Consider the following 26,999-nt stretch of genomic DNA (forward strand, 5'->3'; position numbering starts at 1 on the left):
GCAAAATACACATATAAACTTTTCCTCTAGAGTGGAATTGAGAATTTGAATATCAGTTTTTTTATATGTTACTTTAGAGTAACATATATTTAAAGATATAAATCCAGCATGAGGTGAGCATAAAATGTATGATTTTTAAGCTGTATTTTAATGTAGGTCGGACCTCTTGCTTTGATTGATCTGATGCCACTGACACTCCATTGCCTGTTCCAGGCAATACAGGATTAAGCCACTATGAGTAGTTTAATCACAGGGACATGGAACTCAGTGCAGAATTTGTCTCAGGAAGTACCTGGGACTGGGTGTGGGAAGCCTTGTCAAGACTCACTGGATCTTCCCAATGACAGAAGCTTCCCACCTGCCACACTCTTCATCTGGTGTTCTTCAGGATTTTGGTGCTGGACCTCAGGAACTCTGCTCTGGCTGTGCTTTCCTAAGGCAGCCTGGTTGTCTTAGCACAGTATTCCTTAGAATTCACAATGCTCCTAGCTGTCTAATCCTGACCAGAAAACTCCATGTAAAGCATGTACAACATAAATACTTGTGCTGTTAATACAGAAAGTACTTATTCTAAGTTTTTCTTTCTGCTGCATTGTTTAATTCTTAATTAATCTTTGTTCCAATGTTCATAGATTATAGGCAGACTGGGCTGCTAGATTTGCTCTAAGCTGCCTTAAAAAAGACTTCCAGTGAATATGTCCCACAGGGTGTGATAAAATAAAATCTAGTACTCTATGCGCCAATATAAACTCTGCAAAATTGAAACCTTTCGTATTGTTGAAATCATCACCAAAAAAGATTTCCAAAAGTGCCAGGAAATAATGTTGTGCTTGTCTGATTAACCCTGTCTGAGCAGCAAAACCATTAGAACCTGATTAGATAAAATGCTGATCTACACTTGTAGCTTACTTTATTATTATTAATATTATTTCTAACTTGATTTTAAACAATATTACAATGTACTGAGGTGAATTCCTGTAAGCAACTGTGTTTATGACTGAACCACAGGATCCAAGCTTCTCTGTGAATGAAAAAAACTCCTGTCTGTGTTTGCAATTACCCCACGTTCACAGCTGGGGTTTTGTTTTCCTCTGGAGTATCTCTGTGTCTCAGCTCTGGAGGGGGCTGTGCAGAGATGTGGAATGTTGGCTCCTGGGGAAGCGGAGCTGCTGTGAGATTTCGGTCTGGGTCCAGCCTGGTGCTTTTCCAAGAGGTCGTCTGACAACTTGGGGATACTCACTTGGGCTTCCCACCAATGCCCATGTTCCTTACTGGGCAAATCCTCAGAACCCTAAACATGGTTCTGTTCCCCTTTAGTGAAAGGGATGTATGTTATCTTGAAACCAAGAGTGCTGGACTTGTTTCCCCCCCTCCTAATATCTCAAGTGCCATGGATTCAATTGTTATCCAGTACAACACATTTTGCTCATAATGTTTAAAATAATGATTCATATTCTTTTCTGCGGTTATGTTAGCAAAGTAGACTATTGTTACACGAAAGATGATTTTGACCTATTCTTCACACATCTGCCAAAATTTGCATTTATTTGGCCTTGCCTTTTATCAAAGGGTTTGGTTTTGGTTTTTTTTAAATTTTTTAATTTTTTTATGAGTTAACCTGGCGTGAATTGCAGTTCCTTAGAGCCAGTTGTTGTTACAACTTAAATTACTCAGGAGGAAAAAATGAAATAGAAAAGACACAAAATGGGATCAGAGCTGAACAAAATTGATGATTTTCCCCCAAAAGAACAGACTTTATCGTCTTTGTACTGTACAGTCTCAGGTTTTAGGGGCAGTGCTGTCTGTCACATCCTAATTTGAACACCCACTCTGGACTTCTTTTGCTGCAGTTCAGTAGTCTCAGATTATTTCTTGTTGGACAAGCTGTAATTTTAGATGGGTTGTGGTTTTATTTTAAATGCTAGAAAAATGTTATTCTGTTGTGGTTGGAGCAGAGTCTAATTAAGGTTATTGTTCCAACTCCTTCTTAGGGAAATAAGATCGTAAGTGCCTTCTTTGACTGGAGATGGAAATAGATAGAGATACCAGCATCTATTGTTATTGTACTCTGGTTTTTCTTTTTGAGCACTTCGCCTTTGGAAGTGTTTTGACCACTGAGCAGAAGCATCCTGCTTTCTTTGTGGCTGAGAGAGCAGGAGTGGAGGTTTTAATTTGGCAATTATATCCCTTTCCTAAGGGCCTCTTGCTGAGTTCTGAAGTTCTCTCTCACTTGGTAATTTACTGACTGCACTGACATCACTGTCGGTTTATAAGCCTAAAGCACAAGACATCAATGAGAGGAACAAACTATTTTAGCTTGAAAGTTGTGATTTTTTCCTCTCCTCCCATGCAGTTGGTGTTGCAGTATTTGGTTCTGATTAAAACATAGCCTGAGGTTTGATGTCTATGTAGAGCAATACTCTGTATCTGGCACATTATTTAATGCACTGAGCATACAGGATGATACATTCAGTACAGCAGGCTTTGAAACCAAGCTGATTTTTTTTAAATGTACAAATTCCTCTCTATTAGGGAGTATCAACAAAATGCTGCAGCAGTTGCTGCCTCTAAGAACTACATGCTTGTTATCAGATTGTTGGTGTGTGAGTGCATATCATGACAACACGTAAAAGTGAGTGAGATTTGAGGGAGGGAAAAGCAACAAACTTCAGAGTATCTGTAGCAAAGCTCCAGCCCCATCCTTCTCATCCTGTAAATAACAGCCAAACTGTTATTATCCAGGGCATTACAAATCTGACTGCACTTTTTTCCCCCCTCTCTTTTTGGCTTGGGAATTTATGAATTTATTGAAAACGTTTACTGAAAAAGGTCCCTTCTGTTGCTGGCAGTTGGTTGCCAACTCTTGTTTTTGCTGCTCTTGCCAAATGGTCCCTCTGCTTTGCAGAACATCACCTGGGCTTCTCTGGGCTAAAGGGAGAGAAAATTATGGGAAATTTGGAAAAAGAGCTTTTGAACTGCTGTCAAGGGTAATGAAACATTGACTAGAACTACAACAAACAAGTTGTTTGCAAAATTTACAATGATAAAGGAAGAAATAACAACAAAATTATGAACTGATAGTAGTGAAGGATTATCTTAAAATTGTGCAAAACCAGTGTGAGAAGACACAACTGAGCGAGCCATTGTATGCTCCTAACTCTCAGGAAAAAGAATATAGCCATGCATTTTCCAGCAGATAAGGTTGGCCGAGATGCTGATAAAAGATTGCATGGTGATTTTTGCCCCCATGGTGGACATTTGTGCTGCAGCAGTAGCCACAGGCAAGTTTGCTGAGAAAGAATTTATGTTGCAAAATCTTGGGATTCTCTGTTCTAGTCTGATGTTGCTGGGACTTCATCATCCTAAGCAGTGTCAGCCTGTCTTTGTTCTCTTTCTTCCAGACCCATACTTACCTTCTTTCCTCTCCCTGTTTTGGCTGCTGGAAAGAGTTTTCCTTAATCACCCCAGATTGTTGAGGTTTCCTGAGTAGAAGACTCTAAAACCAGCACTTTGGGGGCACAACATCAATATCCATAGAATCACAGAGTGGTTTGGGTTGGGGAGGAGCCTTTGATATCATCCCATTCCAGCCCCCACTCCCTTCCAACTCAAACTGTCCTATGACTCTGTGATTAATTCCCATCAGATTTCCCATTGGGCTCCCAGGGTGAGTGAGTACAACCTCTGTGTGTAGTACTGAGCACCCTGGTGTAGCAAAGCTCTCAGCAGTCCTGCCATGGGGTGAGGAGCTCAGTCCAACACACATTTTACTAAATATTTTTGTTAAATCTGTTAGTCTAGCTTCCCCCACCTTCCCCAAATAACTCTCTCCCTGCTTTTCATTTTGCAGTGATTCCTGTTCACAGTTCTAACACATATCCAGTCCAAGCTGTTGCATACTATAATCTGCTAACTTTTCTGGAAAAACTTGGCACTATTCTTATATTTTACCTTTTTTTCTCCCCCTATTATTGACAGCAAAAAACATGGAAAGAAACAGGATGAATTGTGAGAGTCAAACTTTGCTTTGGATGGGAACACACTGTTCCTGTTGAAGTCTACTGAAGTCAAGGGAAAAACCTGATGGCAGAATTTCATTCCTAAGCAGAAAGAGCTCACACAGAAAAAAACACTTAATACAACTTGTGGAGGAAATCTGATGTGATCTAGACCATAGCTGGAGGGCATAAAACTTCACTTTGTCTGTTGTATGGAGTATAATAACATTTTCTTGTCTTTCCATTTCTAAGTCCCCAATATCAAAAGGAGCTCATACACAGCCCCCTAAACAGGTAGATGTTATATATAGAGCTCCACATTTCCCTCAGCACAGCTAGAAGTCCTGAAGTTAACATAACTTACTTAAATAGTGACAATTTTGTCATTTTCCAGCATTTTATGTGTTGCTGGATTTACTAGACCAACTGTACCTCTCACTTTAGAAGTGTTGTAAATCTGTAGTAATTGCTCTGTGTCTGGAAGTGGTCTAGAGGCATTCACAAGTTAAGTGATGGACTTGGCCCCAATTAACTGCTCACTGCTGGGCAATTTTCATCAAAAATAGTGGCTTGTCATTCTTTGAAGAGGGTTGAAAACAATGAAATAGTTTTGCAGGGGACAAAAGAAACATCCTGGTCCATAATACCAATTTTAACAAATTTTGCTGCTGAAAATTTAGACAGAAAATACTGGAGGCTCTGTGAGCAGACCTGAGCACCTGGACAGCTGTGGAAACAGTGTGGAAACTTCTGAGAGCATCCTGGAGATGACAAAATGGTATATTTACAGGTGAAGGTGATGTGGGGAAAAACTGAGGGTAGAGATCACTCCAGGAACAGAGAGATGGTTGAAAATTTGTTGACCTGGCTCAATTTTCATCATCTTGGGAAGACTAAAAATCTACAAAGGGTGAATAGAAATACTAAGAGAGACAGAATATTTATTGTTCAAATCATGTGATCTAAGAATTGAGGAATAATCAGGAGTTGGAGAGAGTCAGGGACAGTGGGACAGCATGGAGGCTGACCAGGACTTGAAAGGAAGCATGTAGTAAATTAGCAGCCCAGACTCTTGGCATGGTACAGCAAGAATCATTTATTATCTGTTACAAACACAGTTTTGTTTCAGGTTTCTGAGCTAAGCATTATTTGTCCTATTAGCAAGCAGCCTGAATACTGAAACCTATCAGCAATTAGAACAAGTCCTTTTTCTACCAGTTAGCTTCTTGTTCTTGCTCATGGATTGAGCTTCTGATCCGATGCCAGCCCCCTTCTAGCTGCTTTGTAGTTTTCACTCCTGCTTCCAGCATTGTCCTTGGTGCTCAGCAACTTTCTGTTGCTCATGATTATCCACATTTCTCCTTCCTTATTTACTAATTGCAAGGTGTATGGTATGTAACTGCAAAGCCATGGCATGCTTAAAGCTTCAGTCATCATCCATTGAATGCATGGTAACAAATAAGGGACACAAACCAAAATTAGGATGAACACTCCCAATACAAAAAGTACCAATACCAATATTCATTTTAGCCACGGTCCGAGTCCAAAAACATCCAGCCAATTCAACCACAAAGATTATTGCTGTCATCTTCTTGTAGTTTGGTTAAATCTTACAAATGTTGGACGCTGGCATGCACAGACTCAGAGTGATCACTCAAGTTCATGCAACACATCCCTTCAAAGTCCTGACAACCATGATTTGTGCTAAAATCAAGAAACCTATGACAGCTGTACTTTGCAATGTTGCATGTCCTGCAGAATCTACACCAGTTACCAAGGCACTCAAAGCCAACCCAGTAGCATTGTCTTCTTTTGCAAGCCAGCAGGCAAGCTGATTTAAGTCTGTCAAAGCTTTTGCAGGTCCTGTAGAGAGTATGATGCCAGTAAATACCCTTTCAGCATGATTCCCAAAATGAAAGACTGAATCACAGTTTGCTGAAAAGTGATGTGTTGATCTTTTAATTCTACTATGCAGAGTTTTATTCAAGGATAACTTGTCAACATGAAACAGCGTTAACTGTCCAAAAGAACAAGGACCTCCTATTGCTTTTCTGGGGATACTTTTCCATGCTCACCATCCACAAATTAGAAATAAGTTTTCAGGTAACCCTATTGGATCAACACTTGGAGCAAACTGATTGTTAAGTGTTTCATTGCACCACAAAGAAGCATTACCATAAATCCCTTTAGGAGAGATGTCAAACCCAAGTTGATTCACATGAAAATCTGTGGAATAATTAAAGTAGAAATATGTCTTTACTTGCAAAATTCCCAATAGATCCAATTCCTGTGGTTAGGCTAGTTGCTCCTGGTGCAAAGTGGAGTTTATTTTGCTTTGGCTGCTCAACACCTGGTTTGCCACAATTGCTTTGCACCCTTTGGTTGTACAGTGATTTCCCACTGATCCATGGTGAAGGGCACCCATACCAAGAAGTCAGAGTGGTAAGGGATATACACAGAGTATCAGAGTTAGTTACATTAGCAAGTGTTATTCACACCTTCCCTTGGTCTAAAACACTGTTTGAGAGATGTTCCATGCCCATGCCCTGACCTTCTATATTACAAACGGTAGCAGCAAGTACAACAGCAACAGGTAACTCCTTCATTCTTATTCCTCATCTTGTGTAGCTGCTCCAGCTTTGCTGTCATGGCTTTCTGGTTCTATGTTTGGCTGGTGCACACGGTGGGCAGGAATCCCACAGGGTCCCGGACCTTTGGAAACAAGCACATCCTCCTCCCCAGGTTAATAATTCAACAGGTTGACTCCATTGATGAGTTTCAGGGTCTCAGTATCCTACCCAGGCAGGAAAAACAGAAACAGAACAATTTCTACTGACTGCAGTATCCTCATGAGTGGGATTCAAAAAATTCAAAGCATAAAGAGCTTTGTTTAATTGCTCTTGAGGTGTCATACCTAGGAAGATCCCCCTCTTTTGTTTTGGTAGCATATCTCTGAGTGTGTGATGGGAGTGTTCAGCAACGGCTTGGCCTGTGGGGGAATGGGGGATGCCCATAATATGAGAAATGCCCCAGTCTTGCAGAAAGGTTTGCATATGATGAGCAAGATATGCTGGGCTATTATCAGTTTTAATACATGATGGCACTCCCATTGCTGCAAAACTGGCCACCCAATGTTTGCAGATGTCACAGCTCCTCTCCCCAGTGTGAGCAGTGGCAGCTATAAAATGGGAACAAGTATCTATCCCAATGCCTGAACTCCACAGACACAGTGCTAAATTGAGCCTTTTTAGGGCTTTCAGAGGCTCCTATATCTATTGTTAAATAAATCACTTGACTGTTTCTCGTTTTATGGGTTTTTCTTGTTACTTTATTTCTTGGTCCTCTTTGTCATGAGTTACAGGTAGTTGTGAGGGGTCATGTCTGCTCATGGGCCATCAGTGATTCCAAAATCTCCCCTGACTCCCAGAGTCAGATCCCCCAGTGTGGAACTCCCTGCCCTGGGGGAGGCACTGGGGGCTCCCACTTGCACCTGAGGGGAGAGAATCTTGGGGTTTGAGGACTTGGGGAACCACCGATTGGATTCAGAAGAGGAGCAGACCCTGGACAGGAGGAGCCCACCACTCTCCACCAGACTGTGCCATCATCTGCACCAAGAGGTTTTTCACCTTCTTTTCCTTTGGCCTCAGGGGAACCACGTGGGGCTCAGCACAGGGGACACCAAACCCCACTGTGTTTGTGCCCCAGGGGGCTGGGTTATATTTCTGGGGTTTTTGGGTTAAAACCAATTTCTCTTTGTGCCATTGCATTTGTTGTAATATGGTTATTAAACTGTAGCTCTGACTTATCATCTCTTTTGTGTTGGGTTCATTTCTTTAAACCAGCACAAGCTTGAATTGCTCTTTCTGACACTTGCACAAACACTTCCCTTGGTAAGGTCCATTGTTGTTCAGGAATTGATATTGACCTCAGCCCATAGGCTGATTCTCACCTATCTGAACATTATTAGCACTATTTTCCATAGTTTGCAATTGGGCACACTCTCGAAATTCAGGATACCAGAGAGGATCTAGCACTAAAGAGAGTGTCATCTGACACACAGATTTCCAGTCATATGGTGTTACTACACAACCTTCTGCTATTACAGAAAATGAATTTATGGTCTGGGCAGCCTGCAAACCATAGTCTTTTATCACTTATTTTCAGTTCTTTCACAACCTCTTAAGGAAGCTGCTCCCAAGTAGTTACAGACTTAGTTGGTAAGAATCAATTTGTAGGAGGAAATACAAGCAGGATTGCAGATTCAGTGGCAGAACAACCTACGACTGCAGTGCCACAAGGGGATAGTTGCATTCTCTCTGTGCTGCCAAGTTGGGTTGGTTATGTGTTTTTGGTCTTGCTAATCAGTATTTTTATTCTGAAAAATAAATTGAGTATAGATCATTCTTAAAAATACATTGATCTCCAGGAATACTTCAAATCAAATAACATTATAAAGACTACTTGAGAGAGACCTGTGTATCTAAGAGCACTTTGTGATGCCCTGCATTACTCTGACACATATGGCATCAAGGGTCTTTCTTCAGTATCACTGAGGACAGCCCATGAATTTGATGAAACATGGTGATAACCCATCCTCACAAGCTTCTTTTTTTTCCTTGAAAGTTTCAGACTGAACTGTTCACGTGTTCTATTTCTCTTCTGCTTCTCTTGTTTACTTGAGACAGTAGCCCAAACAGCTGACAGAACAGTCTCTTCCTTCCCTGGCACTGTTTTACAAAAATTTTCATTACTTACACTTCACTTTTCCCCAATAGTATAAGTTTTGATGATTTCAAACAGTGTAATTGCATATATTTTTGTAGTGAGTCCTTTTGGTTTGGCAAGCCGTCTATTAATGAACAACTAGAATACAAAAATACCTTCAGAAAATGCATGGGGCACAGGAAAAAAAATTTATTTGTTGAAGAACATCTTTTCCTTTTGATTAACACAATGAACTGTCTGCCATTGCACTGGTGTGTCTAGTAGCAATTTTTATAGAGCCTCCATTTTCTGGTAACCCAGTTCCTGCACAACACTTTGCATTTGCTAAGTCTGTGCTGCATTTATTTTTCACTTTGTAATGTGACAAATACTGTGTGTGAAATATAAAGCCTTTTCTATTCTTCTGCTAGTGCTTCTCTCTTTGCTGTGGGGTGTGTTTACCACAGATTAAATTATGGCATTTGGAAATGGAGGTCAGTGGGTTTGCTTTCCAAGCTCCCATTTGAATGCTCTTGTGATTCAGTTTTGTGTCGTTGGCCTTGGTTTAGATACCAAATTCTGCAGCATCAAAACTCCTATCCCTGAAGGCACAGATGAAGTTGGGAAAATGTTTTACAAAGTACTTTCTCAAAAAAGAGAGCTTAGAAAAGATTGGGTGGCATATACTCAAAGGAAGGTTAACAGTTCCTTATCCCTACAAAAAGGGATCCCCTTCCCACCCCACTGCTCCCACCACGTCACGCTGGCAAACAATTCTGTATTAACTTGTGCAAAAGGAAAACTCCCTCAGCACATGCAGTGAATGGGCTGTTTCTGTCCAGTGCCTGGAGCTTAATATTTGTTATCAAACAGAGAGTGTCCCATCATAGGCGAGTGAGGGTGATTTTTCTTGCTCATCCCTTGTGAATACTTTTCATTGCAGGGATAAATGTATTGATGAATTCCACAGTATGTTGCTTTGATGTGTCCAGCTCTGGGGTCCCCAGCACAGGAAGGACATGGAGCTATTGGCTGGAACTGGATGAGCTTTAAAGTTCCTTCCAACCCAAACCATTCTGTGATTATATGATAAATACGAAACTGCTGTTGTTTTCTCATAGCATTGAACAATGCTTTGCTGTGTTCTTTCTTATAAGTTTTACACTGATTGTTGCTGTGCAAATACTCCAAACTTGCTCTCTGCTTGGATGTGCCATGTCCAAAATACAAAGTTGTGACTAATAATTGTCACCTGCATTTCAGAACATAAACAGTTTAAATTCTCAGAACTCTCTGGCACCTTGCAGTCCAAAATCAACAGGCTACTTGGCTCTTCAACGCTTAAGCTGAAAGCCAGTGCTGTAAGTTTGTTAAAATCTGGGGAGATGTGTGAGTCACAAAAATGAATAGTACTTGGAACTTGTTAAATAGTCATTAAAAGTTATTTGATATCAACATTAATATTTTCTGTGAGTTATTTATTATCCTTCAGGATAATATCAACCAAGAAGAAAATGTGACACTTAAAGTGATTAATTCTTCCAAAAATGGAAAAATCTTCTGGTAAGGTATGTGTAGGGACCAGAGACTTTGACTTGAGATAGATGGGAACAAAATAAAAAGAAGAAAAGAAAAAGAAATTATTTACTTTCTTTGGATTTTTCTTTAGCCAACCCAATGTTTTCTGAGTGCAATGACAGTAGGATCAGGCACATTCTCTTTTAATCCAACCTTCAGCAATGCTGAAGTTCCAGGTGGATGATGCTTTTTCTTCTCTAATGAAGGGAAATAACATATACAATTTGTCACGGAAGAAAAATAACTCAAAAGAACATGAAAAACTTGAAAATCTTCAAGAATTTAATATGATGTTTTCATGACAATTTTTACCTTTATTCAGGGGTTCCTAGAGACTTTCTTGAACTGTCTGTGCATCTTTATTGCCCAGTGCTGTGTTTGAAATAGATTTGAACTACCACAATGGTGGCTGCTGATGAAAACTTTTTTGCAGAAAATGTCACATCTTGTGAGATTTTGAATGACAGTGACTGTGGTAGGTAAGTAAGCTCCAAGTAATTCCATCCTAATACAGTAAATGTATTCAGAAATTAAAGAAGAGGCAATGAAAAAATCAGAATGGATTAGGAGACAACTTATATTTCCATTTGGTTTCATTTCAGTGAGACCAATTTACTTCGAATGTGACCTTCTCCGGGATTGAGTCCATCATCAGCAAATTTGCTGATGACACCAAGCTGGGAGGGAGTGTTGACCTGCTGGAAGGCAGGAGGGCTCTGCAGAGGGATCTGGATAGACTTGAGAGACGGGCTGATTCCAATGGGATGGAGTTCAACAAGGCCAAGTGCAGATCCTGCCCTTTGGCCACCCCAACCCCTGCAGCGCTCCAGGCTGGGCACAGAGTGGCTGGAGAGCAGCCAGGCAGAGGGACCTGGGGGGACTGAGGGACAGGAAGCTCAACAGGAGCCAACAGTGTGCCCAGGTGGCCAAGAAGGCCAAGGGGATCCTGGCCTGGATCCAAACTAGCGTGGCCAGCAGGCCCAGGGCAATGACCCTTCCCCTGGACTCTGCCTTGGGGAGGCCACACCTTGAGTGTTGTGTTCAGTTCTGGGCCCCTCAGTTGAGGCAAGAGATTGAGGGGCTGGAGCGGGGCCAGAGAAGAGCAACGAGGCTGGAGAAGGGACTGGAGCACAAGTGCTGTGGGGAGAGGCTGAGGGAGCTGGGGTTGTTTAGCCTGGAGAAGAGGAGGCTCAGAGGTGACCTCTGCACTGTCTGGAACTGCCTGAAGGGAAGTTCTGGCCAGGTGGGGGTTGGTCTCTTCTCCCAGGCACTCAGCAATAGGACAAGGGGGCACGATGGGCTCAAGCTCTGCCAGGGGAAATTGAAGTTGGAGAGCAGAAAAAAATTCTTTGCAGAGAGAGTGCTCAGGCATTGGAATGGGCTGCCCAGAGAGGGGGTGGATTCCCCACCCCTGGAGGTTTTTAACCTGAGCTTGGCCGTGGCACTGAGTGCCATGATCTGGTAAAGGGACTGGAGTTGGACCAAGGTTTGGACTTGATGATCTGGGAGGTCTTTCCCAACTCAATCCATTCTATGATTCTGTGATTTTTTGATTCTAATGTCACTTCCTACACTTCCCTTCCCATGTCACTGTGTCCATCTGTGATGTGTTAGGGAGAACTTCATGTAGCTTGGGCAGCGTGCTCTAGAAAAATTTTCAACTACAAGTGGAGAATTCAACAGCACGTCAATAAACAAAGATAATCCTCTTCCTGCAAATGTTCTCTCTCCAGCATAAAAGTGACTTTTTTCTTTACCTCTGTTTTTATGGATGGGAAAAGAAGATTTTGAATTAAAATGGGATGTGATACTTTACTAAATCTGTCCTTACAGTATTTATGTTTCAGACAAGTTTGTGAAGATTAGTTAAATCATGACTGCACAAGAATTTAAGATTCTTGGGAAAGGCAGTGATACAAATACAGAAAAATACCAAATACTGTGGGTTTTACACCACAGGGTGAAAAAGAACTGCAGAGGTGAATTTAAAAAAGGAGCCTTTTTGTTTAATAGAGTGGTATTTAGTGTCATTTAAAAATTTTTTCTAATCACTTTGCAAGTGAGTCTCTGGCATAGGATGGTGGGATAGGATATCTCAAGGTTCAGTTTCCACTATCAAAGCATAAATCAAAGTATAAATTACAGTTTAGGAAACCGCTTGGGCTGAGAAATTTATCTTTGAAGCAGATAATCTTAGCCAGGATACTTCAAAGTTTTTACTGGCCTTCCAATGTGGGAAAAAGAAATTGAGAGTGATATGAGAAGAGACAGACCGCACGGGGATGGGGAGGCTGTCAGTGCATCATGGGCCAGAAATGATGACAGCTGAAAATCCTTCCTGAAAATCTGAGGCTCGGAAAGTCTGGATAAATGAGCTCATCCTGGGACCCAATGCCATCATTTTTGAGGAGGAATCTACAGTCACTAGCTGTGCTATGTTCTGTTTCCTTTCTCTGAAGCAGGCTGTACGCAGTGGCTGGTTACTAAGCATTATTAGGATAGTTTTTTGTTATGTTTCTAGAGGCTTTCAAATACTTTTCCCTCATTTTCTTGTTTGAAAGGTCAGAGTACACAGAAGCACAAAGGACATCCCTGTGGCTGTGCAGACTGGAGAGAGTTTAAGGCTCAGTGAGAGACTTCAGAGTCTTCATTTTACTGCAAACTCCAGGGAATCACTCCAATTTCTGTACTGAGGGGGAGGAAAAAAAGACATTATCTGAGGCTGGAAAGTAATATGATAATAGAAAAGGTGTACTACAGTGTAGTTCTGAAAATATACTCAAAACAAAGCCACAAGAACCACAAAGGCTCCCAAATAAACAAAAAAAAAAAATCCCAAACAACCCCCCGACAAGCTCCTGCTCCAAAGACCCCACAAACCCCAAACAAATGAAAAGGGGCAACTGATAATATTTTGTGTCTAGAAAACAAATCATATTCATGTTGGTAAAGAATTTCTTTTCCTTTTCAGTCTTAAGAAAATCTGAGGACACCTATTTATTATTTAACAAGAATCCCTTCTTTCTCTTTGCTACTGATTTAACACTATTAAATTATTCTGTTCCAATACCCTTCCTCCTGATTTATGCTGGGCTAAGTGAGAAAGAATGAAGTCAAGACTTTGGTGAATGATATGAAACATAAACTGTTGCCAGTTTTCTGCCTAGATAAGCCTGAGAGGTCTGGAGGTTATCAAGGAGGTGGTTGGACTGCGTAGAAGACAAGGCTGGACAAGTCCGGCATGACCTGGACCTTACCTGGAACTTTTGTGTTTGTTTCCTAGCAAATAAAATGAAATAATTTGAGTTTATGCCCTCTTCAGGGCTGGGCAAGGCTGTTGCTGTCCAAGTCACCTATAAGAAGCTACTTTGTGCAGGTTTTATTGATGGAATCAGCATATACATCATGACACTGACTGTCTGCCAGATACCTGCAGCCTCATCAGCCCTGCACTCACCTGAACATGCTTTTCACTTTTTACTTTGTTCCAGGTGATTATTTAAAAAAAAAAATTGAAAACCAATCTGACTGTAAAATTCTACCCTAATTTTGTACTGAGATAATAATAAAATATTTTTTTCATTGAAAAGATATCACTTGATCATAACTATCTAATCAATTCTGTAAATAGTAGTAGATAGTAAGTAGATAGTAAATGAAAAATTATAATTTAAAATTTAATTTATATTATCACAGACAGAATCCCAGACTATTCTGAGTTGGAAGGAACCCACAAGGACCATCGAGTCCAACTCTGAAGTCAGTGGCCCACACAGGGGACTGAACCCATGACCTTGGCATTGTTACAGCCAAGTTTTAACCAACTGAGCTAATCTCAGGGTCATATTATAATTTAAATGATAATTTATAATTTAAAGAACATAAAGTATCTGTTTTAAATAAGAGATGAGGAAAATTATATAAAAATGACTGTTTATAAAGTTTGCCATCACTTTATTCATCTATGGCTTGCATGTTTTGTCTCTTTCTGAAGGTTCAGAGTAGGAGAGCAAGTGCTTTACTCTCCTTAGACAGACTTACCTGTTTCAGAATTCCAAACTAATACATTTTTACAGTTTGTGCATCAGCATCAGCAATGACATGCCTGTGCTTTGCTGTGCAACCCCCTCGACATCCTGCAATCCCAGCTCTGTAATGATGTGCCTGTTGTGAGGACGAAAAGCAGGAGTGAGGAGAATCTGCTGACCTGGAGCCAGTCAAATCTGCAGAGACACTGAGACTGAGCACTGCATGAGCCAGGAGCACTGCTTAACAAAGCATAAATTAAAGCTTGGGAGAGATCAATTTATTAAATGTGTAAAGCATCTGTGACTCCTACTTTAAAAAGCACTTTGACGCTCATAAAAGTGAGGCATGTCTCAAAGCAAGATCTAATGAGTTTTGAGGATTCATAAATCTCAGGAACAATGCACATTTGAGTGCTGATGAACTTAAGCTGTACATATAGTATAAGAATTCTTTTAAAAATTTGGTGCTCATGTAGGTGGCAAAAGAAAACATTTTTTAATAAGTAATTTGAATGTGTGAATTGCAATATCCCTCATTATTTCTGTTCACTTTTACAAGCAATTTGCAATTTTTTTTATGTGCTGAAGGGAAGAGATGGGGCATCTAGAGGGACCTGGGCAGACTGGAGAGCAGGGGATGTGTGAGGCTCATAAGTCCAACAAGTGCTGGTGCTGCACCTGGGTGAGGGACAATCCCAAGCACAAATCCAGGCTGGGGGTGAGCCGATGGAACAGCCCTGGGAGCAGGACCTGGGGGGGCTGGTTGGGGAGAGGCTGGACATGGCCCAGCCCAGAACACCCTGTGCCCTGGGCTGGTCCCACAGAGTGGACAGCAGGGCAGGACAGGGGGATTCTGCCCCCCAGGTGAGACCCCACCTGCAGAGCTGCCCCAGCCCTGGGGGCAGCACAGGAAGGACATGGAGCTGCTGGAGAGTCCAGAGGAGGCCACAGAGACTTTGGGGCTGCTCATCCTGGAGGAGAAGAAAAGGCTTTGGGGACACTGCCCATGGCAGAGCAGTGCAGAGAAGGCACTTGGCCAGATGCAGGAAGCAGGACGCAGTGATTGTGGTTATGAGGATGACTCTGGTTAGATTTATTGCCAGTGCAGTTCCCAGATAACAACTCTATTATCCACTATCATGGTATATTTCAGGTTTAATCCCTCCTGTTGAGGTTCAGTGAGACCCCCTTGCTTTCTAAACTCCTCAGAGAAATATCAGATTAGTCTCAGAGTTGGTCACAGCCTATGAAGGATTACAATGTAACAGGCTGGTCATGAAAAATTCACAATTGCAAAGCAACAAAGCAGCTATGGAACTACTTTAGGATTTGCTGTCTGTATTTGACTGGATCTTGGTGCACTCACAGGTCCAGAAGTGAATGTCCTTCATCTTCAACTTGGACATAACCTGCAGGTATCGCTGCTGAAGTGGGGAATCCTGAAACCTTGAAAGACCACGTGGTCCATTCTCCAACAGCATTTTATACCCTTTTGCTGGCCCATGTGCACCAAAATCTTTGACAAACATGTAAAGAGACGATCAGGAATGGAGAGGAACTTTGAGCAAGGGCGTGGAGCGACAGAAGAAGGGAAAATGGCCTTAAATTTAAATAAGGAAGAAACTCTTGGCTGTGAGGGTGGCCAGGCCCTGGCACAGGGTGCCCAGAGAAGTTGTGGCTGGTCCTGGACCCCTGGAAGTGTCCAAAGCCAGGTTGGAACAATCTGGGATAATGGGAGGTGTCCCTGCCCGTGGCAGGGGTGGCACTGGATGGGCTTTGAGGTCCTTCCAACCCAAACCACGCTGTGATCTTAGGTAGAAAGACATTTCCCATCTAGTAGTCACGTCAGCTTGCAGGTGAACCTCATCTAAGCAACCTAAAAATAGTAGTTACAACCATTTAGGTTGTGCTTTGCTTTTCAGTCCTCTGACATCAGCATGATCTCTGTTCTGCTGATGTGAAACTTACACTGATGCTGTCTGAATTTGTATGATATTGGCCACTTAAGAACAGAATCAGGATTTGCATATTATTATTTTAGTAGTCTTTGCTGCAAATAGTTTGGAAGGGCAGATGCATTCTATTATCTAAATCTAGGATATCTGAGCTAATGGCTCTGCAATAATAAGTCAGAGTCATATATGGTTTGAGTTGGAAGGAAGCTTAAAGATCATCTCTTTCCAAGCCCCTTGCCATGAGTAGGGATGCCATGAGATCAGGTTGCTCAGAGCCCTGTACAACCTGGCCTCGAACACTTAATGAGATATGATACCTCTGGGCAGCTTTTCTTATAGAGGTAATTGCAAATTCCTGCTGTGCCTGGATGGGAAATGACTTTCTCATTATTTTTATAAAGTTACATTAAATAAATGTACAACACACACAAAACCACACAGAGGTTTTATCTACTGGAAGAGAAGAAGCTTATGATATTTTTTTGAGTGAAGACACCAATAGTTTACCATTTCCTTCTGCACCTGAAGAAAACAGATGACAGGCATGTCTTCCTTTGATTTATCAGGAAAGGATTATTCCTGGTAGAAATAGAGGAGTGGGACAATAAACATTTTCCTTCAGGCAGCCATTCCTATCTGTCTGCTTATTTTGTTTACAGCACAACCTCTGAAGGAATAATGAGAACACCTGGAATGAAGAATCAGCAGGTTTAAAACAAATCTTAATGTGTTCTTTACTCAATGATTTGCAGTCTGCTTGCTCAGTGAATAAGCCTCATATCTCAGCAATGCAAGCATGTCAGTGTGTGTATGATTTTTCTTTCTCCTGTGGTCATTGGATTCGCTTTTACTAACTTGCCTAGCACTTTGGGAGAGAAAATGGTTTAAATGCATTGTTCCTGCTTGCTCAAGATTTACCTCTAGGATGTATGAAACCATGCAAAAAAAAAAAAAAAGGAAAAAAAAGAAAAAAAGAAAAAAAGGAGGAGTTGGAAAAAACCATTATTTGCTGGATTTATAGCTGAATAATGGCTTTAATGCTTGTTGCTGATCTTTGCTGGGTATTCCCTTGGATACTAGGCTTTATCACCTAAGATAAATCAGACTGCAACATAATTTGGAGTTGCAATGTACACATAAATGCTGTTTGTGTGCAGCTCATGTGGATTATGCCAGAGTCAGTCCAACCACAGTGATCCAGCCCAGCTGGGGGGGTCACATTTCCTGGCTGTGTGAACCCATTAAAACTGGAATTAGTTGGGAGAGAGGGAGGGAGGTGATCCTTCCCTCTGCCCAGCTGCACAGGGGATAAAAACTTCACAGGGATGTGGCAAGAGTTAAATCACGATGTTTCCAACAAGTTTCAAAATTTTTGGAACGAGGGTTAGTGTAGGAGTGAAAAGTCAGTGTCACACTCTCCAAATCCCACAGCTCAGAGAGCCAGACATGAAAATCCTCTGGATCTGGTCACTATAAATGTACTTTGGACCTTGGTGGTCCTGTTTCTGAACATTAATGTGTTTACTTTATGGTGGTTTATGTCTTGGGTACCAGTGAGGAATCAGCAAAGAAGGAAGGCAATATGTGTGTACCTTCTCCAATATGCACACACATAATTAGTCACTTTATACAAACTGAGGAAGTCTCACGGAAAAGGTGCAGTTACAGCAACAGGAAATGGGCCATTTGAGAGGTCTTTGTCGTGCTTTTTCGGGTTGCGTGTTGTGACTTTAAACGGGGAAGGCTTATGACGTTAATAACTCAGAGAACAGTAAATAAATATAACATGAGACAGTTAATCTGGATGTAAGTGCCAGGGCTCAGGTCCAGCTTGGGAGGACAACACAGGAAACTCCAAAACATGCAGTAGTCATTGCAGGGAAAGTTTATCTCAGCACTGCTGTTGGCAGTGAAGGATGGGGGGCCCTGGGGATGGTGGTTTGGGCAGCACAGATGGGTTGGGATGGCAGCTCAGGCTGTCCCCTGCCCTTCTACCCACCAAAGCTCTCACCAGGAGCTGTGCCAGCCAAAGAGGTGGCCCAGTGACTAAGGGTTCTGATAGAGTTTCCAAGTTGATGGTCACCTCTAGGTTATGTCATTTTCCAGTAGGGGAAGACCAATAGGAAAAGAAATCTGGTCTCTGCTTCTCCTGGTGTGGCCTGGACCTTCCTCTGCTGCACACTGTTGCACACAGACTCATGGAATTAGTCAGTCATTAAACATCATCAGGTATTTTTAGGGTCTGTGACAACAACAGGGTCTGACAGACACTCCTGTTCATGTGCTTGTTGCAGGAATTATGAGTGTTTAACGTAAGAGCTTGAAAATGGGGTTTATAACACTTCTTTTCCTAGGAGTGCATTGCTTGTATTGGGCATTTGTTGTGTACAACAGAGCAAAAGATGGAACTGGCTATAAGAGACCCAACTGCAACATTCAGCATGAATGTTGCCTGAGCTAGTCAGTTCTGAAAGCTGCTTGCAAGTGTAATTAAACGCTTTGCAGTAATGACTCCATAGGGAATAAGCTACTTTGAAGAGGAAAATGATTTCACACTTCCTCCTCCTATTTAAGAAGCCTCAGGTGTGTTTCCTATCCCTTTCCAGGCTGTTCCTCACTTTCTCAATTGTTCTTGCCTAATCTGTTGCTCTTCAGCTGATCAACATCCTTACACTGAGGTTTGTGCAGTAATTTGTGTGCAGATTTATGGTGTTCTTAGGTATTGACCCAGTGAGCTTATTCAGATATTTTATTATTTTGGCATGTCCCAAAGATCCATAAAGTAATGGGGATCCTGAAAATAATAGGTATGACATAGTAAGTAAGAATAGCAAAAAGACCAGTGGAGACCAATATGTCTCCCTTAATAAAATTATATGGTACAGATTTTGTGAAATATTTAATATTTTGCAGGAATCTCATTAAAACGTGTTAAAATGAGGGAAAACGCAATAGAGTTTAAAGACTTAGTTTTTAGTGTGCAATTACTGTGGTTTCATCAATATTTGCATCTTGTGGCTTTGTCAATCGATTACATATTAATTTCTGCTCTGAATTCTTTTGAATGCACTGTCCTCATATCCAGGTTGGGTGTTTTCTTTTGCGATTTTTTTTGTTTGATGTTTTCCTGAAAGCAAAAATTAAGTTCACCTTTTGCCTTTTTCTGAAATTCTCTGAGCTCAAATTCCTTGTGTCTCCTCTGACAAAGTGATGAAAAAAGGAAGGTGAAAAGTGGTACAGTGGGTTTTCCAACAAAACATATTCAATATAATGCCATAAATGTGTTTTTGGCCATTTTTCTAGTGCTGTTTCTAGCTCTTAGAGAGATGATCTTAATGTCCTTCTCCCTGTCTCTCATATTTGCATTGGTGTATTTGAAAATGGAGATACAGAAATAAACATATACATGTTTATTTATACACACCCACACATGTAAATACTCGTGGTGAAAGCACAACAGAAATGGTGCCACTTATAGCATGTCACACATACTCTATAACTGTGATTCGACTTGGTTTTTATTTGCCAGTTTCCGTGTTGTACCTGCCTTGCACAGACATTTTTCAATCATGATTCTTGGAGGTGTGGTTGCTTTGGGTGATGGTCCATCTCCTTCCACCCCAATGCTGAAAACTTCTTAGTCTTTCAGTGATTTTGTTCTCAAACCATAATAGTCACCAGGAAAAGATATATTATTTTTCTTTACAGAGTTGGACTCTTTTTCATGTAGTATCTGCCAACACTCAATTTAAAAATATTTCAAACATCATATATTGATTTCTGGGAGTTTTCCAGCTAATATTAATGTTTTACAGAGGAATTGCTTCGGATTTGGAATATATACTATTTCACTGGTTCTCATTGTAGCAAGATTAATCAGAATTGTAGCCATGAGTGAGAATTATGTACCTTTCTGACATATCTTTCTGAAAGCAGGTGTGTAGCATTAAGACAAACTTTTATGTTGTGACTCCCTTCCTGCTTGTCTCTGAGTCTTGTTTCACCAAGCTTTGATTCACCCAGTCGCACAAAAATTAAATGTATTTTCTCATCTGCTGCATCAAGTACATTTCAGAGGAACGGAAGACATTAAATCTGTTTTGTGCTCATGTTAGGCAGACAAATGTTTTTTATTTCCTTTCCTGTGATGTGATACAGTCCCAAAATGGGAAGGGCTCAGCTTATTAGAGTCACTTCATTATTTTCTTAAGCTGGAAAAAACCTAAATGTGCTACTTGATATTGAATCCTCTTTTCTGCAGTTACTCTGACCCCATCTTCATCTCTTGGGAATTTTATCTTTTCCTTTCCCCATCTGTCCAGTGAAGAAAAAGGTTGTACCACATGAGAGGGACCCCTCAGTGCCAGAGCTCTTTGCTTCCTGCAGAATCCCCATTCCTACATGTGCTGGTTTAAAGGTGAACCAGCAGGGGAAATGCACTCACCACGAGAGAGATTATAAGTCAGACCTAAAATTTAATAAAAATATTACAATAACGACACTGACACACAAGGGAAATTGCTTTCAACTCACAAAACCCCAGCAGTATAACCCAGTGTCCTGGGGCACAAACTCAAGGGGGTTTGTTTGCCCTTGTGGTGAGACCCCTGTGGTTCCCCCAAGTCCAGAGCAAAAGGAAAAGAAAAATCTGTTGGTGCAGGCGAGGGCTGTGGTCTGGGTGAGAGCGGGGATCTCCTCCTGTCAAGGTCCTGCTGCTGCTCTGGATCCAACGAGAGGTTCCCGAGGTCTTCTTACCCACCACTTATGTACCCTCAGGGAGCACTCAGTCCCTCCCCCTGGGCGGGGACTCACACAATGGGTGATTAACTCTGGGAGCCAGGGGGTGTTGAGCTGTTGATGGCCCATTAGCAGCTCCGCCCCCCTCAGGCTGGGTGTGAAGGTGCTAATGGCTCCCTGGGCAGCTGCTGCTAATGGCCCATTGTCCTTGGGGAATGAATGGAGGGGGTAGAATACACAGCTTTGATCACCCCCACACAGGGTTAGCTGGTCCCTCCTGCTCAACTAGGACACTACATAATTCCATGTCAGGGATACTGTTCATTGTGAACTCGGTAGGAATATCCAGACACAAAACAAGGCACTGACACTACATCATGAATAGCAGTTTGTGTTTTTGGGTAACAATGTCAGATCTTTCCTAAACTCACCTTCTCCCATCCATTATTTTTTAAAATTCCTGTTTGTTTGTTTTTTTGTTTGTTTGTTTGTGAGCAAAATGAAAGAGAGGGAAAACAAAAGCCTTGGAATGGAAGGTTTAATGCCCACCCTCAGGATTTCACCTCTATCTTTGCAAGATCTGTGACTTCAATGTGCAAAATGTTTTAAAATCTGATTGTAGGATGTTTGCAGCAAAAAATAATTTCCGTATGTGAATGGTCTAAGCTTATAATTTAAATTAGTATGCACTATAAATTTAGAAACTTATTTTATGTAGATTTTTCTGGGCTGCCTACTGAGAACTGCTGACATAAGTTTCCATTTGTAGTACAAAGTTAAGGCTTTTGTAGAACAGTAACTATAAGTAATCAAAAAACCTGCCAGTGGTTGCAAGTGCCAGAGTAATTTTTAATGATTTCTTATTGTAGTGTATTTCTTTAGTTGATACATAGTGCTTTCATATAATACTAAGGATATAAAGATTCTATAGAAGTTTTTCTCAGAAGGACTGCACTCAACCATGAGAAGGTCACCACTTTATTGTCACTGTTCCCATGTCTCTGACGACATGAAGCACACAGGGAGTCTGGCAGAATCTGAGGATACAGATCCTCAATGTCCTTTTGTAGGTATATCTTGATGTATTCCCAGGCAAAATAAACACACATAATTGTAAATGAAAGCAGAACAACAGCTGTAAGAAATTTGAAATAGGGGATATAAGACTAAAATCTCATGTGAAGCGAGGTAGGGTTCACAGGGAGTCTGTGTGAATTGTAGTCATTTCCTCATCCAAGATTTACAGTTTGGATAAAGGGGAGCTGAATAGAAGTAAAGTTACTTTTTAGTGCAAGTTTACAAACTTCTGAGCAGACAGTTGCATGCGGTCAAGGTATTTAGGGCTATTTTGAATGTAAGTAGGAAAAGTCAGTGGTGATAGATCACAGATATGGTATAGAGTCACACAGGACCACTGGCAGGTGAGTTTTTGGGAATTCAGCCAAAGAGGAGTCTCAGGGAATTTCATCTGATCCTTCTGAAGGTGCTATCACTCCACATGAGACACGTGAGAGTTACCCTGTGCAAAGTTCCCAATAATTTTGGATTATTTTTAAGTGCATTACAGCTCAAATTGTAATGTTTTCAGCTGGTTGTGCAGAATTTATGCTTATTAATGAATCAACTTTTTGTCACGCAATAGTAGTTGGTTTCTTCTTCTGTGGATGCTGCATTGCCAGATTGATACAATTCACTCAGAGTAAAACCACAGCTGAATAAGACCTTTTCTTAACTACTTTTCATACTTCTGGGAAGAAATGTGATTGCAAAATTTCAGATACAGGCATGTGTTTCCTTTCATAGGTATATACTTTGTCTGAGCTACTTCTGAAAAAATGAGTTGCCTCTTTATAAAAATGAAAGACCAAATCAGTTCTGTGTGTGTGTTGAACAAGCCATCCAGAATGGATTCACAGTCATGTGTTGAAATGTGTCACTAATTTCAGTTCAGAGCAGAGCCTTATAAATGTGCCTCCTTACAAACCCAGACTAATGTTTCAAATGCCATTTGCCAGGGCTAAATCTATCTCTAAACCCCAGTACTTTGTTTAATTTTTTCCAAAACATTCTTATTCACTCAGAAAATATCCCCTCAGAGAGGAAAGATGCCTTTTGGTCAGTTTGAGACCTGTGGTATTTTTTTCTGTAGGGAGAAAGAGGGGAGATGCTCAGAGCTCCTGCATGGGCAAAGAATGTTCTATCAATCCTTCACATTTCACAGCAAGAGAACTAACTCTTGTTGTATGTCGTGTTAGAATTTTTAAATTACTTTTAAAAATTAAACTATAATCTGCTGAAAGCTCCTTTATGTGCATCCCTGATGGAAGGAAAGGTAGATAGATGATGTTGGTGATAATATAGTCTTTAGGCTTTCCTTTGGCTTATGGAGGTTTATTTGTGGGGCCAGAAATCAATTGTAGCTCTTTGTGATGCAGCAGGACAATTCATCCAATCTTCAGATGACCTGGAAGAAGGAAAAAATGATTTTAATAACAGTTTTCTAACAGTGGGAATGTTGTTTTTATACCACATAAACTATCAGTGCTCCTAAGATTTTGTTGTTGTTTTGCTTTTCTGTCGTGTTTTTTTGGGGGTGTTTGTTGTTGTTGTTGTTGTTTTTTATTTTTTTTTAATTTGGTTAAATATACTCAGAAATTTTTAGTTTGAAATGAATGTATTCAGTTTGCTTAATCTCTAGTATACCTGACATAATGAGGTTTAAATGTTCAGTTAGAACAGAAAAGAAAAGAAAAGAAAAGAAAAGAAAAGAAAAGAAATAAAAAGAAAAAAGAAAAAAGAAAAAAGAAAAAAGAAGAAAGAAAAGAAAAGAAAAAAGTAAAGAATAAAATAGAAAAGAAAAAAAAGAGAAAAAATAAAAAATAAAATAAAATAAAATAGAAAAGAAAAGAAAAGAAAAGAAAAGAAAAAAGAAAAAAGAGAAAAGAAAAAAGAAAAAGAAAAGAAAAGAAAAAAGAAAAAGAAAAAAGAAAAAAGAAAAGAAAAGAAAAAAGAAAATAATAAAATACAAAAGAAAAGAATAAAACAGAAAAGAGAAGAAAAGAAAAGAAAAGAAAAGAAAACCAAACAAAAGAGAAAAAAGAGAAAAGAAAAGAAAATAAAAAATAAAAAATAAAATAAAATAGAAAAGAAAAGAAAAGAAAAAAGAAAAAAGAGAAAAGAAAAAAAAGAAAAGAAAATAAAAAAGAAAAAGAAAAAAGAAAAAGAAAAGAAAAAAGAAAATAATAAAATACAAAAGAAAAGAATAAAACAGAAAAGAGAAGAAAAGAAAAGAAAAGAAAAGAAAAGAGAAGAAAAGGAAAAGAAAAGGAAAAGAAAAGAAAAGGAGAAGAAAAGAAAAGAAAAGAAAAGAAAAGAAAAAAGAAAAAAGAGAAAAGAAAAAAGAAAAAGAAAAGAAAAGAAAAAAGAAAAAGAAAAAAGAAAAAGAAAAGAAAAGAAAAAAGAAAATAATAAAGTACAAAAGAAAAGAATAAAACAGAAAAGAGAAGAAAAGAAAAGAAAAGAAAAGAAAAGAAAAGAAAAGGAAAAGAAAAGAAAAGGAGAAGAAAAGAAAAGAAAAGAAAAGAAAAGAAAAGAAAAGAAAAAAGAAAAAAGAGAAAAGAAAAAAGAAAAAGAAAAGAAAAGAAAAAAGAAAAAGAAAAAAGAAAAAGAAAAGAAAAGAAAAAAGAAAATAATAAAGTACAAAAGAAAAGAATAAAACAGAAAAGAGAAGAAAAGAAAAGAAAAGAAAAGAAAAGAAAAGAAAAGAAAAGAAAAGAAAAGAAAAGGAAAAGAAAAGGAAAAGAAAAGGAAAAGAAAAGAAAAGGAGAAGAAAAGAAAAGAAAAGAAAAGAAAAGAAAAGAAAAGAAAAGAAAAGAAAAGAAAAGAAAAGAAAAGAAAAAAGAAAAGAAAAGAAAAAAGAAAAAAGAGAAAAAAGAAAAAAGAAAAGAGAAAAGAAAAAAGAGAAAAGAAAAAAGAGAAAAGAAAAGAAAAGAAAAGAAAAAAGAGAAAAGAAAAGAAAAGAAAAGAAAAGAAAAAAGAAAAAAGAGAAAAAAGAAAAAAGAAAAGAGAAAAGAAAAAAGAGAAAAGAAAAAAGAGAAAAGAAAAGAAAAGAAAAGAAAAGAAAAGAAAAGAAAAGAAAAGAAAAGAAAAGAAAAGAAAAGAAAAAGAAAAGGAAAAGAAAAGAAAAGGAAAAGAAAAGAAAAAGAAAAGGAAAAAAAGAAAAGAAAAGGAAAAGAAAAGAAAAGGAAAAGAAAAGAAAAGAAAAGAAAAAAGAAAAAAGAGAAAAAAGAAAAGAGAAAAGAAAAAAGAGAAAAGAAAAAAGAGAAAAGATAAGAAAAGAAAAAAGAAAAGAAAAGAAAAGAAAAAAGAAAAAAGAAAGAAGAAAAAAGAAAAAAAAAGAAAGCCTTATGGGCAATCCTATACACAAATTAAAAAATGTATTATAAAGGTGGTGGGACAGTGAAATAAATATGTGGATAATTCTGTCCTTTCCCATAAAACAAATAGAGATAGAAAAGAAATCCACATCTTAAAACAATTAGAATTCACTTTTATAGTAGTCTAGCCAGTACTGAAGGAATACACACAGGATTATCTACATTATTTGCACACCGTTATTGACGCAAATTCCTCTGTTTTTAAACTGAATTGTTCTTGGGAGAGAAAAATGGTTTGAATTAATGGTATGAAATGTTATAGATTCATGCTATTTTGAAAACCCAACAACGCTCTGAGGGGATTGCAAGCTCTGGACTTTGTAGCATTCATCCATCTTGGCTGTTAACTATTATCCTAAGCCCTGTGGAATTAGGGATGATCAGAAATGCTCAAGAAACTGGAGGTTTAGCTCTATGGCTGCTAGAAAATAAAACAAAGCCAACCAGAAAATGATTATATGGTTTCGATGTGGTTTAATCATTCTGGAAGCATTTGGAGGAGCAGCCCACAGTGATTTTGGATGGGTTGATTTTGTGTAGGTCTAATTCCACATCAAATTTCTACCTGCAACTACTTATATGTGTAGGCATTATTTCCTCTTAATGATAGAAAAGAAAGTGTCTTTTCCATCAGGATGGTAGGGAGTGGAAAGTCTCCGTTGTTTCACTTGTGTTCTGGACTCACGAGCAGCACCTGCAGCTCAGAATTGTCAGAGTAAATTTGGTTTCTGTCCCAGTGCCAGAAAGAAAGAATCAAATTGAGTAATGATGTCTGGCTGTAGCTGATAACTCCAAGTTGTCTATGAAAGGAGGTATCCAAATTCATTATAACATGCCTGACAAAGAATTCAGTTTATCCCCATTTAAATGCCCTTTAACAACATGAACACATTCTACACAATAGGTTGTGGCTAATTTAGTAGCTCTTGCTTTTTTCTGTGTGGTGACAACTCAGCTTTTGGATGCTGTTCATTTTCTCAGTTGTCCAACACAGCCAGAAGTGCTTCTGGAGCTGTTTGTTAACAGTGGGAGTGGTGGGTGCTAGATAGGTTTAAAATGCCATCTGGAAAGCCACTGAAACAAGGAAAAGTCTTATTTTATTTCCAGACGATACACTGCATACTTTGCCTACAGATCTGGGAATGCCTGGCCTAGCATTGAGCTCAGTGCCCCACTCACTACTTACTTTTTTAAAATTGAAATTACATTGATTTTTGGCCGTGGAATGCACTTCGAAGAAACACTGCTTTCTAATTTCCTCCCACAGGCCTATCTGCCTTTGCTCAGCAATTATGTGGCTTCTCTTTCAAAGTGAACTTCTCAGTTGTGAAGAGGGGGGGAACACATTTCTAAAGGTTTTACCTCATTCTCTCTCCTTGGTTTCATTTGATTTCCTCGTGCTCTTCCTATTTGACATTTTCCTGCTTCAGGACTCTCACTGGAATTCAATTTGGCAAGACAGATGAGCAGAATGTGTGTCTCCAGAGTTATGCATCCTATTTGAAACCTCCAAAGACAGTTAATAAAAGTACTGAGTAAATAAAATTAAATCAGTGCTTGAGC

This window comes from Pithys albifrons, chromosome Z (assembly GCF_047495875.1).
Source record: "Pithys albifrons albifrons isolate INPA30051 chromosome Z, PitAlb_v1, whole genome shotgun sequence".
NCBI classification, from domain to species: domain Eukaryota; kingdom Metazoa; phylum Chordata; class Aves; order Passeriformes; family Thamnophilidae; genus Pithys; species Pithys albifrons.